This window comes from Schistocerca piceifrons, chromosome 2, assembly GCF_021461385.2.
Source record: "Schistocerca piceifrons isolate TAMUIC-IGC-003096 chromosome 2, iqSchPice1.1, whole genome shotgun sequence".
NCBI classification, from domain to species: domain Eukaryota; kingdom Metazoa; phylum Arthropoda; class Insecta; order Orthoptera; family Acrididae; genus Schistocerca; species Schistocerca piceifrons.
Window position 1 is genome coordinate 36,109,557 of NC_060139.1, and position 16,906 is coordinate 36,126,462.

The window sequence follows — 16,906 nt, forward strand, 5'->3', positions numbered from 1 at the left end:
ACACATGGGGGATCGATTGCTGGGATTGCAAGAAGATTCGGCGCACATACTGACCTTGCTTTGTCCTTGCTGTAGTGTCTGTAATTCCTTTGCTGCATTGGAGAGCTGGAGCTGTGTTACGTGGAGCCGGAGGGAGAGCTTGAAGTTTTCCTTGCATAGTCGAGTGACGTGTTCAAGCTTGACAAGGCACTTGTGTGGTGTCACCACCAGACACCACACTTGATAGGTGGTAGCCTTTAAATCGGCTGTGGTCCGTTAGTATACGTCGGACCCGCGTGTCGCCACTATCAGTGATTACAGACCGAGTGCCGCCACACGGCAGGTCTAGTCTAGAGAGACTCCCTAGCACTCACCCCAGTTGTACAGCGAACTTTGCTAGCGATGGTTCACTGTCTACATATGCTCTCATTTGCAGAGACGACAGTTTAGCATAGCCTTCAGCTACGTCATTTGCTAAGACCTAGCAAGGCGCCATATTCAGTTACTATAATTACTTCAAGAATGTATTCTGAACAGATAATATTGTGAATCATGTACCATCAAGAGCGACATTCATCACTAATGGATTAAAGTTAAGTATTCAACTAATTTACCCCCCATGAACCATGGACCTTACAGTTGGTGGGGAGGCTTGCGTGCCTCAACAATACAGATAGCCGTACCGTAGGTGCAACCACAACGGAGGGGTATCTGTTGAGAGGCTAGACAAACGTGTGGTTCCTCAAGAGGGGCAGCAGCCTTTTCAGTAGTTGCAGGGGCAACAGTCTGGATGATTGACTGATCTGGTCCTGTAACACTAACCAAAACGATCTTGCTGATGTGGTACTGCGAACGGCTGAAAGCAAGGGGAAACTACAGCCGTAATTTTTCCTGAGGGCATGCAGCTTTACTGTATGATTAAATGATGATGGCGTCCTCTAGGGAAAAATATTCTGGAGGTAAAATAGTCCCCCATTCGGATCTCCGGGCGGGGATTACTCAAGAGAACGTCGTTATCAAGAGAAATAAAAATGGCATTCTACGGATCGGAGCGTGGAACGTCAGATCCCTTAATCAGGCAGGTAGGTTAGAAAATTGAAAAAGGGAAATGGATAGATATTAGATATAGTGGGAATTAATGAAGCTCAGTGGCAATAGGACCAAGACTTTTGGTCAGGTGAATACAGGGTTATAAATACAAAATCAAATAGGGGTCATGCAGGAGTAGGTTTAATAATGAATAAATAAATAGGAGTGTGGGTAAGCTGCTACAAACAGCATAGTGAACGCATTATTGTGGCCAAGATAGACATGAAGCCAACGCCTACTACAGTAGTACAAGTTTATATGCCAACTAGCGCTGCAGATGATGAAGAAATTGATGAAATGTATGATGAGATAAAAGAAATTATTCAGGTAGTGAAGGGAGACGAAAATTTAATAGTCATGGGTGACTGGAATTCGACAGTAGCAAAAGGAAGAGAAGGAAACGTAGTAAGTGCATATGGATTGGGGCTAAGAAATGAAAGCGGAAGCCGTCTGGTAGAATTTTGCACAGAGCATAACTTAATCAGAGCTAACGATTGGTTCAAGAATCATGAAAGAAGGTTGTATACATGGAAGAACCCTGGAGATACTAGAAGTTTCAGATAGATTATATAATGGTAAGACAGAGATTTAGGAACCAAGTTTTAAATTGTAAGACATTTCCAGGGACAGATGTGGACTCTCACCACACTCTATTGGTTATGAACTGTAGATTAAAACTGAAGAAACTGCAAAAAGGTGGGAATTTAAGGAGATGGGACCTGGATAAACTGACTAAACCAGAGGTTGTACAGAGTTTCAGGGAGAGCATAAGGGAACAATTGACAGGAATGGGGGAAAGAAATACAGTAGAAGAAGAATGGGTAGCTCTGAGGGATGAAGTAGTGAAGGCAGCAGAGGATCAACTAGGTAAAAAGACGAGGGCTAGTAGAAATCCTTGGGTAACAGAAGAGATACTGAATTTAATTGATGAAAGGAGAAAATACAAAAATTGCAGTAAGTGAAGCAGGCAAAAAGGAATTCAAATGTCTCAAAAATGAGATTGACAGGAAGTGCAAAATAGCTAAGCAGGGTTGGTAGAGGACAAATATAAAGATATAGAGGCTTATCTCACTAGGGGTAAGATAGATACTGCCTACAGGAAAATTAAAGAGACGTTTTGAGAAAGGAGAACCACTTGCATGAATATCAAGAGCTTTGATGGAAACCCAGTACTACCGGTAAGCAAAGAAGGGAAAGCAGAAAGGTGGAAGGAGTATATAGAGGGTCTATACAAGGGCAATGTACTTGTGGACAATTTTATGGAAATGGAAGAGGACGTAGATGAAGATGAAATGGGAGATATGATACTGCGTGAAGAGTTTGACAGAGCACTGAAAGACCTAAGTTGAAACAAGGCCCCCAGAGTAGACAACATTCCGTTAGAACTACTGACAGCCTTGGGAGAGCCAGTCCAGACAAAACTCTGGTGAGCAAGATGTACGAGACTGGCGAAATACCCTCAGACTTCAAGAAGAATATAATAATTCCAATCCCAAAGAAAGCAGGTGTTGACAGATGTGAAAATTACCGAACTATCAGTTTAATAAGTCACAGCTGCAAAATACTAACGCGAATTCTTTACAGACCAATGGAAAAACTGATAGAAGCCGACATCAGGGAAGATCAGTTTGGATTCTGTAGAAATGTTGGAACACATGAGGCAATACTGACCCTATGACTTATCTTAGAAGAAAGATTAAGGAAAGGCAAACCTATGTTTCTAGCATTTGTAGACTTACAGAAAGCTATTGACGATGTTGATTGGAATACTCTCTTTCAAATTCTGAAGGTGGCAGGGGTAAAATATAGGGAGTGAAAGGCTATTTACAATTTGTACAGACACCAGATGGCAGTTATAAGAGTCGAGGTGTATGAAAGGGAAGCAGTGGTTGAGAAGGGAGTGAGACAGGGTTGTAGACTATCCCTGATGTTATTCAATCTGTATATTGAACAAGCAATAAAGGAAACAGAAGAAAAGTTTGGAGTAGGTATTAAAATCCATGGAGAAGAAATAAAAAGCTTGAGGTTCACCGATGACATTGTGATTCTGTCAGAGACAGCAAAGGACTTGGAAGAGCAGTTGAATGGAATGGACGGTGTCTTGAAAGGAGTGTATAAGATGAACATCAACAAAAGCAAAACGAGGATAATGGAATGTAGTCAAATTAAGTCGGGTGATGCTGAGGGAATTAGATTGGGAAATGAGACACTTAAAGTAGTAAAGGAGTTTTGCTATTTGGGGAGCAAAATAACTGATGATGGTCGAAGTAGAGAGGATATAAAATGTGGACTGGCAATGGCTAGAAAAGTGTTTCTGAAGAAGAAAAATTTGTTAACATCGAGTATAGATTTAAGTGTCAGGAAGTTGTTTCTGAAAGTACCGGGTGATCAAAAAGTCAGTATAAATTAGAAAACTGAATAAAAAGAAATTGACACATGTTTGGAATGACATGGGGTTTTATTAGAACCAAAAAAATACAAAAGTTCAAAAAATGTCCGACACATGGCGTTTCATCTGATCAGAATAGCAATAGTTAGCATAACAAAGTAAGACAAAGCAAAGATGATGTTCTTTACAGGAAATGCTCAATATGTCCACATTCATTCCTCAACAATAGCTGTAGTCAAGGAATGATGTAGTGAACAGCACTGTGAAGCATGTCTGGAGTTATGGTGAGGCATTGGCGTCGGATGTTGTCTTTCAGCATCCCTAGAGATGTCGCTCGATCACGATACACTTGCGACTTCAGGTAACCACAAAGCCAATACTCGCACAGACTGAGGTCTGGGGACCTGGAAGGCCAAGCATGACGAAAGTGGCGGCTGAGCACACGATCATCACCAAACGATGCGCATCTATCGGACATTTTGTGAACTTTGTTTTCTTTTTTCTTTGGTTGTAATAAAACCCCATGTCATTCCAAGCATATGTGTCAATTTTTACCTCTCTATCTACATTATTCCATGGTTTATTAAGTTTTCAAATTTATAGTGGCTTTTTGATCACCTGGTATTTGTATGGACTGTAGCCATGTACGGAAGTGAAACATGGACGATAAATAGTTTAGACAAGAAGAGAATAGAAGGTTTCGAAATGTGGTGCTACAGAAGAATGCTGAAGATTAGACGGGTAGATCACATAACTAATGAGGAGGTATTGAATAGAATTGGGGAGAAGAGGAGTTTGTGGCACAACTTGACTAGAAGAAGGGATCGGTTGGTAGGACATGTTTTGAGGCATCAAGGGATCACCAATTTGGTACTGGAGGGTAGCGTGGAGGGTAAAAATCGTAGAGGGAGACCAAGAGATCAATACACTAAGCACATTCAGAAGGATGTCGGCTGCAGTAGGTACTGGGAGATGAAGAAGCTTGCACAGTATAGAGTAGCATGGAGAGCTGCATCCAACCAGTCTCAGGACCGAAGACCACAACAACAACAACATCAAACTAATTACAGCCACTTTCTCAATTCTCATTCCTTGTCATGTTCCAGACCTCACGTCAGTATAGTTCTTCCCTCCTCATGCCAGCCTGCATGAGTTGAAACGTGTGCATTTCAGCCTCCACTCGTAACGCGGTGTTGGCTCTTCTGCTAACACAAAATTGGCGACGAGGAGTAAAAACGGTGTACTTAACTATACTGACATATGTCGTTGAGACTGCCCTGATTTAATTGTGTAATGGCTTCGCCACAATCTCCAGATGTACTGTCTTCTGAATTTTATCGCTTACAGAATCAGCAGACGCAGGCATTACTGGATGCCCTTGGACAGCTTGTCCAGGGTCAACGTGCAATGCAGAACGATGCGGCAGCCGCCGCTCCACCGCTAATGCAGCCACAACACGCAGTTGCACCGACCTTCAAACCTTTTGATGCTGCACTGGAAAGCTGGACGGAGTGGTCACGCCAATTTGGATTCCATCTCGCCGCCTACAGAATTCGAGGTAACGAGCGGCAGCCTTTTCTTTTGTTGTCCATCGGTGTACAAACCTACCGTGTGATAGTCAAATTATTTCCCCGACGCAACATAGCAACTCTGTCCTATGAAGAAATTTTGTCTGCATTAGATGCATATTTCAAACAATCAGTCAACGTAGTTGTGAAACGGTATACTTTCTTTCGTACAAAACGTATGGCAGGTCAGACTAATCGGGAGTGGGCTGCAACCTTGCAAGGCCTTACTAGGGATTTTGCTTTTGAGTGTCAATGTGGACTCCCATATTCAGATACTATGGTACATGATGCAATTGCACAGAACGTTTCTGATGTTCGTATAAGGGAACAGATTTTGAAATTAGTCAATCCCTCCCTTCAACAAGTGATGGACATATTGGATCAGCAGGACACACTTGACTTTGCTCAGGAATCATTTGAAACTTCACAAGCCGTGTGTCAGGTTAACCGGGGCGAGCTGCACGGTGCAGTAAACAGCCCTCGCGCCCGGCCGCACTGTTGCCGCCAGGCTCTCAGCCATGTGTGCCACGCCCACAAGCAAATGCAGTGCTTAAATCATGTCCACGGAGCGCTACTAAACATTCGCGTGAGAATTGCCCGTCACGCCAAGCTATTTGTTTTTACTGTAATAAAAAAAGGACATGTTCAGAGAGTTTGCCAGAAAAAGCTCAGATCGGAAACTCAAACCCATTCCTAGCCCTTTGCTTTGCACAGGAATCGGAATCAAACCATGGATACTCAGGCTCACGAAACTTCGCCCATGGACATTCATGTCATTCATTCCACTCCGCCCAGTGCCACTCTATCTAACAGTGATTGTGTTCATCCCACAAATAGTGTGCGTCGACATCGCTGGAACTACCGTCAAGTCGCAAGTGATTTTGTACCGGTGTCAATTCACGTTGCACGAGACAGTCGCTCTTGTCATCAGCAGGACAATAAAATTTTTGTAGACTTGAACATTAATGTCAAAGTGATACCATTCCAGCTTGATACCGGAGCTGCAGTTTCACTGATCAGCCAAGACACTTACAAACTGCTGGGCACATCTCCATTGCGTGCCGCAAATGTTAAGTTAACTAGCTATTCAGGTCAAGAGATACCTGTGTTAGGACAGTGCAGCCTTCTTGCAACATACAAAGGACAAACAAAACTTACGTCATTTTACATCCTTCGTTCGTCTTCTGCAGTGAACTTGTTTGGTTTCGATTCATTTCAGTTGTTTAACTTGTCTATAGTAAATCAGGTCCTATCAGTGAACCAGACTGTCCCTTCAGAAAGTGTTTCTCGTCTATGTGAAGAATTTGCAGACATTTTTGCACCGGGCCTTCGTTGAGCTACAAACTATAAAGCACATTTGTAACTGAAAGTGAACGTGCAACCGAAATTTTTCAGAGCACGCAATGTTCCCCACGCATTGCGTGATGAGGTCGCAAAAACATTACACGATTTGGAATCACAAGGTGTCATTGAATGTGTGCAGGCTTCTCTCTAGGCATCACCCTTAATAATTTTGCCAAAATCTTCAGGAAAATTGAGACTTTGTGTGGACTTCAAGGCAACAGTGAATCCACAACTAGTGATTGCAACTTTTCCTTTACCCCGCCCGGAAGATCTTTTTGACAAACTGTGCGCGGGCAAATATTTTTGAAGTTGGACCAAGCAGATGCGTGCTTGCAAATACCGGTGGACAAGGAATCCCAGCACGTTTTGGTGGTTAACACGAATCTTCGTTTGTATCAATTCAAATGTCAGCCATTCGGGTGTGCATCCGCCCCTGCATTGTTTCAGCAATATCTACAAACTGTTTGTGCGTCGGTTCCTACTGCAGCAAACTATCAGTACGATATTGTGATCTCCGGAAAGACAGAAGAAGAACATTTGGCCAATCTCAGAACATTATTTCAGGTCTTGCGACAAAATGGTCTTCACTTACAGAAAGACAAATGTGTGTTTTTTGCTAGTGACTTGCCATACCTGGGACATGTACTCAATGCCCAAGGCATACATCCCAGTCCCACGCACCTCTGTGCCATACAAGACTTGTCTTCGCCGCAGAATTTGAAGCAGCTACAGAGTGTGCTGGAAAAAATCACCGATATGAGCCACATGCCTCTTCCATTTCAGCTCCGCTTCATCGCTTACACCGTAAAGGTGTTCCGTTAGTCTGGACGACGGTATGCAAATGCGCCTTTCGCTGGTTGAAATCGGCGTTGCTTTCCAATACTTGCCTTACGCCATTCGATCCCCAGAAGCCCCTATTGTTGATGGTGGATGCATCGGATTTCAGGATCGGTGCTGTGCTTATGCACAAAGATGGCTCCCACGATCGCCCTATTGCCTTTGCGTCCAAATTGCTCTTGTCTGCACAAAGAAATTATTCACAGATCGAGAAGGAAGCATTGGCTCTCGTATTTGGTGTTACAAGGTTTCATGACTTCTTGTATGGTCGTCACTTTACCATAATCACAGACCACAAACCTTTGACATCACTTTTTCATCCGAACAAGCCTGTACCTCCACGTACAGCGCAGAAATTCATTCGCTGGTCTATTTTCCTCTCGCAGTACCGCTGCGATATCTTGTACCCGTCCACTGCTAAGCACGGAAACGCCGAGGCATTGTCCCATTTGCCTGTTGCTGAGGGCATTTGACTTCTCCGAACTTGCTTGAATGTTCATTGATTCGGAAACCAATGACGTGGTCGAATCGTTTCCGATTGATTTTTGTCGTGTAGCTACAGCCACAATTGCCGACCCTGTCCTTGCTACCGTTCTGCATTTTGTTGGTATGCAATGGCCCCTGTCAAAGTCACGGATCAGGAACCCGTTGGTTTGCTGATTTTTTGCTCACAAGGAGAGACTTTTTGTTCAACGTGGTGTTTTGCTGTTGCGTTCTGATAATTATCAGTCCAGGGACGTGGTACCACGTTCGTTACAGTCCTCTGTCTTAAAGCTTCTCCACCAAGGACATTGGGGTATAGTGAGAACGTAACACCTTGCTCATCAGCACTGTACTTGGTTCGGAATCGATGCCACAATTACGAATATGTGCTCTTCTTGCATGGTGTGTGCTGAACAACAATCGGCATCACCACGGAAATTCTTTGCATGGCCAAAAGCCACTTTCTCTTTGCAACACTTACACATCGATTTTGCTGGTCGATGGTTGGTTGTGATAGATTCATTCAGTAATTTTCCTTTTGTTGTCTGGATGTCTTCCACGTCATCATCTGCCACCATCCAAGCATTATCTGCTATCTTTTACATTGAAGGTCTTCCACAGACAATTGTTTCCGACAGTGGCCCACAATTCATGTCCACAGAATTTCAGTCATTCTGCAAGGCCAATGGTATTCAACATCTGACATCCACGACATTTTCACCACAGTCCAACGGTGCTGCTGAACGATTGGTCAGGACTTTCAAGTCACAGATGTTATAGTTGAAAGAGTTGCATTCTCGGGAGGATGCGTTATTGCTCTTTTCGTCCTCGTATTGCTCTCAGCCCAGAGATGGTCGCTCGCTGGCTGAATTGCTCCACGGTCGCCCTCATCGAACCTTTATGTCTTTGCTACATCTGCCACATCCAGTTCCTGTGCAGTGGCAGATGAGTGCTTTTGCCCAAGGCGACGTCTGCTACCACCACTATCGAGGTTTACAGTGTTGGCTCGTAGGGCGCATTCTTCGCTGCCTCGGACACGCTATGTATCTGGTTTAGGGGGCCTCTGGTGAGATGCGCTGGCATCTCAATCAGCTGCGCCTCTGTCGTCACAAGGGATCTGTCTCTCGCCATCTGCTTTCAGCGACGGTGCCGTCCGGTCAGCGCCCCACGGACCCATCTACTGGCTCGCCTCAGCCCCAGGTGTTACCGATGCTGCCTTCCATTTTGCCCCATGACGACACGCTGCCGCCACTGCCTGTTCTCCCGTCGGCGATGCCAGCAGTGGACGCGTCGCTGCAGCCGATGGGTGCCCCCCTGGGTCACGTGCCGCCGATCGCTCCCTGGGATCTATTGTCCTCCGACATGGAACTCTTGCCCACTCCGGACCATATGTCGTCTTCGCCGTCAAGTGTCCCAACCCAATGGAGGTCGACCCTTCGGCCCCTCCTGTCTCTCTACGGGCACATACACCGCATGTTGGCGTGCACCCTGGAGTAAGTTTTCAGGCAGCCCCTAGCTCCCCGCGGTCCGAATGGCAGGGTGCAGATGGCACAGCCTCGTCTGTTGTTAGGCTCCCTCTCTCGTTGCATACGTCAACATGGGGTCCTCCCCACAGCGGGCGGAGGCCTTATACCACAACCGTCCGCCGATTTGCAGGGGAGGAATGTGGTGTCACCACCAGACACGGGTGGTAGCCTTTAAATCGGCCGCGGTTCGTTAGTATACGCAGGACCCACATGTCGCCACTATCAGTGATTGCAGCCACATGGCAGGTCCAGTCTAGAGAGACTCCCTAGCATTGGCCACAGTTGTACAGCCGACTTTGCTAGCGATGGTTCACTGTCTACATACACTCTCATATGCAGAGACAACAGTTTAGCATAGCCTTCAGCTACGTCATTTGCTATGACCTAGCAAGGCGCCAAATTCAGTTACTATAATTACTTCAAAAATGTATTCTGAACAGATAATATTGTGAATCATGTACCATCAAGAGCGACATTTATCATTAATGGATTAAAGTTAAGTATCAAACTAATTACACCCACTTTCTGAATTCTCATTCCTTGTCATGTTCCAGACCTCACATCAGTATAGTTCTTCCCTCCTCACGCCAGCCTGTGGGAGTTAAAACGAGTGCATTTCGGCCTCCACTCGTAACACGGAGTTGGCTCTTCTGCTAACACAAAACTAGTGTGTAGTTTCTTGTAACGTCGTCGACAGAGATGAGCATGTAGAGATGAGATGAGCCCGGACTGATGTGTCATGAGCGGGAGGGGGGTGGGGGGGTTGCTCGACGGAGCACAATGGAAGTGAGTCTTGGACGGATGATGAAACACGGTGCTTTGCACTAGGTCCGGTGAAAGTTTGTGGTGTCGCAAGAAGTCAATGCCTAGTATAGGTTTGTCAATTTCGCACACTAAAAAAGTCTACTCGAGTTTGCAGTTTGCGGAGAGTGAGACGACGTGGGAAGTTGAACCCCAGCATTGTAGTTTAGTTGAATTCATGGCTTGCAGTGAAGTATGATGAGGGCAGGTGTTCAACGACGCAATGGACGTAGGCAGCAGCGAAACATCGGCACCTGTGTCCACTAGGAAAAGGTATCCCGACGAAATGTCTTTAATGTAAAGTCATCTGCAATTGTCTGGTCGTTCCCGGACAGAATGGAGCACTGGGGGGTGCCCGTCACGTTGTGTGCAGGAGGCGGCACCCAGACCTACCTGCGATTAGCGTTTGGGAAGTAGCAGGGTGGTCTGCAGTTCTGTGCCACCTCACCAAACCATGAGTGGAAGTAACAGTACGGGTAGTGTGGTTGCATTTCCTGCAGAAAGTTCATTGCCACTGGCGGTGGCCGAGGTTCGGTGGCCACAGCAGATCCGGTTGCAAGAGGGGGCGTGAGCGTGGGAGGAGCTGGTGGTTTCCCAGTTGCTTGTTTACTGCTCCCTGGAGCGAGCGGAACGGTCGGCACAGTATGGCCCCGGCCACAGGACGATGAGCCTGAACCTGAGACTTGTCAGGTAGGCAGTGGCTGGCAAAATAGAGCAGTGATGCATCATGTAGCTTGTCAGCAATTGTCATTCTTTGCTCAACAGGTTCAGGAGACCTTTGAGCCAGAGCAAAGCGGATGTTAGGAGATATTTTATCTGACCAGATGGCGAGGAGAGCTGTGTCAGAGAATAAATCGGCGCTGACCAGGGCACGTAGCCATCTCCAGAGCTGGGAACGTTTGTCATTGCCTAGTTGCTCGACGTGGAGCACTTGCCGTATTACTGCCTGAGTTGAGCATGCAAGCCAACATAGAACTCTTTTTGGCTAGAGTGTACCGGGTAGATGAGTCCTGGGCGTTGACCAGGTCAGCAATCAAGCCCTCCTGGTCGTGCAGGTGGGTGATGAGGCACAGAAACGTGATTGACTCGTCGAGTTGGTAATGGTCGAACGCTTTGTCCGCAATTTTGAACCAGATTGTTGCTCTGTCGGGATTAAACGGCGGCAGCATCGGTAAGCATTGTAGAATGTTCGGAAGAACAGGTTGAGTTGAGTTCGTTGGGGCACTGCCTGAATTGAGCTGTTGCTGCTGTAGTATTCCAGGAGAGTGTGCCTCCAGGGTATGTGGCAACGAGGGCTGTTCGGGTGGCAGTGTGAAGGTGACATGTTGTGGTTGAGTGCGATCTGTCGCGACGCGGAAGGCCGACGAGGGTGAGACACCATAATGTGTCGATAGTAGTTGCAGAAGCTCGGAAGCTCAACCAATTGTGGGTGAGTTCGGATTGACGCGTCATGGAAGACCGACGCGGATGAGGCACCGAGATGTGCCGAGAACGGTTGTGGAAGCTCGACTGGAGCCAGTGCAGGGGCAACAGGTGAGAAAAAGTTCAAAGTTTGAGAACGCATGTTTGTCTGCGGAAAGCTCAACGTATGATCAGAGCCGGGGCCACCTGTGTTGCAGGGAGGCTGCGGAAGTGCAGGCTGTCCAGAAGCATAGTGTGGGAAATGATGCTGAACATGGGACAGAATGTGTGAATGTCACCCCACTCGAAACGGTGTGCGAATATGGTGAATGTCGTGGCACAAAACACTGAGGTGTAGCAGTGGGACGGAGGTGGAGGTCAGGCACAGATAATAAGTTATTGTTCCTGTTGCAGGCCGAGGTATCAAAGTAGGAAGGAATGTGCTGATGCTGAACCGAGGCAGGTGCGGGCGTGGTTGGATGCTGAGGAGGTAGAACTGTGAACGAAGCAGTTCCGGTCACGTGGCAGGTTTCCGTGTGGTACTGCATGGACTGCGGCGTGGCAAATCGTTGTCCTGGCGTTAGTAGGTTGTCCGACGAAGCATTTGCAGAAATCGGCATTGGTCCCACACTGCACAAAGATCCGTAAGAGGTAACTGCACAGTCAATGAGGGAGGGCACATGTGGAGGGAACAAAGGTGTTTGATAGCCAGAGTCATGCGCACTCCTAACCTCACTGATTGTTGCAGGCTCGAAAACGTCTGGCGAAATCATCGAGTAAGAGGCATCGTGTTGCAGTCCTGGCGGGTGTACATCGTCCGCAACACGATGCATATCAATTGCAAAATCCGGCGTTAGGCAATTGTTCGAATGCTGTGTCGATGTAATACATGCGAAAATAACCGACGCGGAGGTCGCGGACACAGTAAAACAGCAAAAACGGAAGACGTTATAACTTGGGGTCACCAATGAGGAGGATTACCGGGTTGGTTGCACCAATAATCACACCCATTTGGCAATTGTTCATTTATTAACCTTAACACATACAAGGATCACAAAGAACTGAACCGAACATGGCGGAACAGCCAAAGATAATGCTTAGAGCCCAAAGATGAATGCATATCGATGGTGGTGTCGATTTCATCGACGCCACAATCCAAAATATCTGCTTCTTTTATTTTGTTAGTAGCCAAAGATTTACCTCTTTTGGGTGGTATTTTTCGAAGAAAATAATTACATCTGTGAACACTAACTGCTATATGAAGTACATTAGCACTTGGCATACAGCTTTAAAATAGACTATTACTTGCCCTGTAGCTAATATAATGTCTGAATCCTTGAATCTAAATATTCAGATTATTTGCAGAAAGAGTGTCTAATGAAATGTGTCATTTTATTTATTTATAGAAAACCTCAATTTCTTGATTTATGTTGTTTTGGCGCTCATTACGTACCTCTGGAGCACAGTAAATAACTCCTCTCTGAACCCTAGACAAGAAGGCAAAGTCTATATGAAACTTACTATTGCGTTTTGTATATGTTTCATATGTTTATTTATTAGCCCTTCAGCATGTATACCACACAATTGGCTTCATCAAAATACATTTTACATCTTTCATATAAGTATAGTTGTTACTAATTTTTACATTATACATTATGCATACATATACATACATCTTTTTTAATAGTTAGTAATTTGAACATTTAACTCACATCATCATTTTACATATACATAAACTTTTCACTAATCAGACAATTTCAGCAATAATCATTATGCAGTTTACATTCATACATTTAGTTAATGATAGTTACATTATTTCATTGTTTGTACATTCCTTTCAAATTACTTCCAAGATATTCTTCAATCGAGTAATATGCTTTATTTTTGAGCCATGTGTCTAATACCTCCTTAAATTAAAATGGGTGAGGGTTTTGACGGATTGTGGCAGTTTATTATATAACTTTAGATGTAGGTGTTTGTGACTGTTGTGTGTCAGTGACAGCCTAGAATACAGTATATCAAGTATGCAGTTGTTTCGAGTGCTGTGCAAATGTAAGTTCTCTCTCTGTGTAAATTGTTGTATATTTTCTTTTACTTATATTAAGCAGTTATACATATAGAGACTTGGGAGTGTCATTATGTTTAATATACTGAAGTGCTCCTTACAGCTTTCTCTTGGACCCAATCCTTGTAAACATCTAATTGCTTTTTTTCCCATTTGAATACACAGTTTGTGCCTGGTGAATTACCCCATAACAGAATCCCATATTGTAGCTGTGACTGAAAGAATGCATAGCAGCAAAGCATCAATAAACTTTTACTGACAGAATTTCTTAGTTTATACAGCAGGAATATTACGCGTGCAAGTTTGCCTGTCAGATAGCTTATATGGTCATCCCATGAGAGCCTTTGGTCTATTTTTAGTCCCAGTAATTTGACACTCTGATTCTCTGCTTTCTGTACCTTCATATTAAAATAAATTTCCTCTGTTTTTGTGTTGTTTATACATAACTCGTTAGCAATACATCACACCCTACATTTTTCAAGAAGTTCATTATTTTTTTCATCACCTCTTGCATACTCTCACCTGTGGAGATCATGGTCATATCATCAGCATATAAAACATTTTTGCAGGCTATGTAATTTGAGAAGTCATTAACGTAGATAATAAAGAGGAAGGGTCCAAGAACGGAGCCCTGTGGAATTTCTCTATTAATTTTCATTGAATCTGATCTTTCATTGTTCACATACACTGACTGTTGCCTCTTATTTAGGTATGACTTAATCAAATTAAGTGGTTTGTCTGCAATACCATAATATTCTAAGTTTTTAACAATTATCTCATGTGATACTGAATCAAATGCTTTACTTAAGTCTATGAGTGTAGCACAGGTGATCAGTTTCCTTTCAAAAGCATTGTGGATCTCAGTTATCAGGCTTTCAATAGCTTTTATGGTTGACTGATTAGTTCTAAATCCAAACTGGCTGTCATTCAGTAATTTATTGCTCTCAAAATACATGTAAATCTGTGTGTGTGGGCAGCTCTCTATGATTTTGGCGAGTATAGGGACAATTGATATTGATCTATAGTTATCTGGCATTTCTCTGTCACCCTTTTTGTACATGGGGAGTGTAACTGTAATTTTAAGGCAATCAGGGAAAATGCCACCATCAAGGACTTTATTTGCAAGGTAGAGTAGAGGAGTTCTAATTTCCTTAATTATAGTCTTCATTACAAAGTTACTGAATACATAGTAGTCTTCTGTTCTAGAGCTGTTCAACTTGTTTACAGAATTATTTATACCTGTAGCAGTTATTCTACTCAAGTTAAATCTTTTATCTGTTTTATTCCGTGATTGCGAAAGAAAAGTTTCTGCATCAGTTTAATCATCACTTTTTGGTACCTGGGCATTTACTGAATTTATGAAGTGTTTGTTGACAATGTTGCAATTAATTGGGTTACTGATTTCTTCTTTCCTTATGTTTATCTCACTTTTAACTATGTTCCAGGCAGCTTTACATTTGTTGTTAGAATTTAAAATATACTCCTCATTTGCTTTCATTTTTGCTGCTATAATTTCAGATTTGTATATTTTTCTTAAGTTTATACATCTATTCTTGTTTTCTTGATTGCCTTCAATTTTGTCCTTCAGCATGAGTAGAAAGATTCTAATTTTAATGAGGTGTAGAGTGTACCACTTTTTAGTGTGTTGTCGTTTATGCATATTGCTACCGTTACATCTCTTAGTAATAAGAGGGCAGTTACTGTCTAATGTATTTTTTATATTGGATATAACTGCAGAAAAGCTTTCATTTATATCTTTGTCAATGGTTAGTATTCTAGCCCATTCTATTCTACTCATTTCATTTCTCATTACTTCAATGTTCTCTTCCTTGAGAGCTCCATATGTAGTCAGCATCCTGTATTGTGATTGTATACATCATAGTTCAACTTTAACTAATTATTATCATCAGTAACAAAAACCATTCAGGAATAAATATATTGGGAAATGAGTATAAAGTAATTGAAAAAGTATGAAAATAGATAACCCATGATATTATAGAGATATGCAGATCACGTTGTGGTCATAAAATTAACTGTATTAGCATACAAGCCACATAACATTTAAAATGTTGTTCACTACAAATAGATGATTAATAAATAGATGATTAATCCTTGTCTAAAATGTCAGACTTTTATCAGCTGTAATGATGGACTAACATTAAAAATAAAGGAACACTCTCTACCTGTTGGTTATAAAGGATTTCTTCCCAATCTAGTCTCCAACACTGTGTGGGATAAAGTCTGTACGGGAATCCGAAGACAAAAGATTCACAAAGCCCACTTAGGGAAACACGAGCAATAACTTCCAATTCAAATATGGGCAGATCTTTTGCTGTATAAAAAAAATAATAATAATAAATTTATAACATCAGAAGCTACAAAAAAAAGGAGACTTAGGAAAACCACATATTGAATCATACATACATGAGTTCTTCCCCACACTATTTCCTCCAAATTGGAAACTGAAGAAATCAGTTTGTATCTGATAACGATGTCCATAAGGCAAAGATAGCGTGTTGATTATACTTTCTCTGATATCACATTTTACAGTAAAATCAATTTTAGTTTTTGACTTTCCAGGAAACAACAAACGCAAATGTTCTTGATCACTGTCACAGTCACATAACCAAATTTTAAAAAAATCTTGCATTTTATCTTCTGAATCAGTGAGATAAACCAGTTCAATAAATGCCAAAGAATTTTGAACCCTTCTGCTTGGCATATGCAATAGTTGAAAAGAGTTTTCACCATATGATGTAAGTTCAGCTACCTACGCAAAAAGAAATATACATTGTTACATTACTGAGTGAAATGCTTGGTCAACACAGAATGGATATAGTATAAGTTTGACATTCACCAAAAATCAATTTCAATTAATTACAAAAAGAAACTGATTGCTTAAAAAACGAAAAACCAGCTTCTGAAACTGAGGTTGTTAATGCATATTAATGGAGTGGCACTTGACACGGAGATAGCCAATTTGAATCCTAGAGGTGGAAGAAATTTTCATCATCAGTATTTGGCTACCAAATGGAGAAAAGTTTTGTCACATTCATATTCACTAAAATTTTTGAATGATATGGATAAAGTGCACATGTCTCTTAAGCACCTCACATTGTGAGAACATGCACACTGTCCAAGGTGATCCATCCATAGAATGACATTGCACATGTCAGCACTCCTGATATGTCCCAAGAGGAGAAAGTTGTGTTCTAGCACTATGTTTCACCCTGTCCTTTCCCTCATAATAATCATCATCAGTAACATAAATGTGATAACACACTCTATTTTTACTCATCACAATGACTAAACAGCTACACCTATGACACTTGAGACACATAAATAGCTGAAATGGCAACACCCAGAGAAGCTAGCAGTGGCACAAGAACCATAAGAATAAACAAACTATTTTTAATGCTGCTTT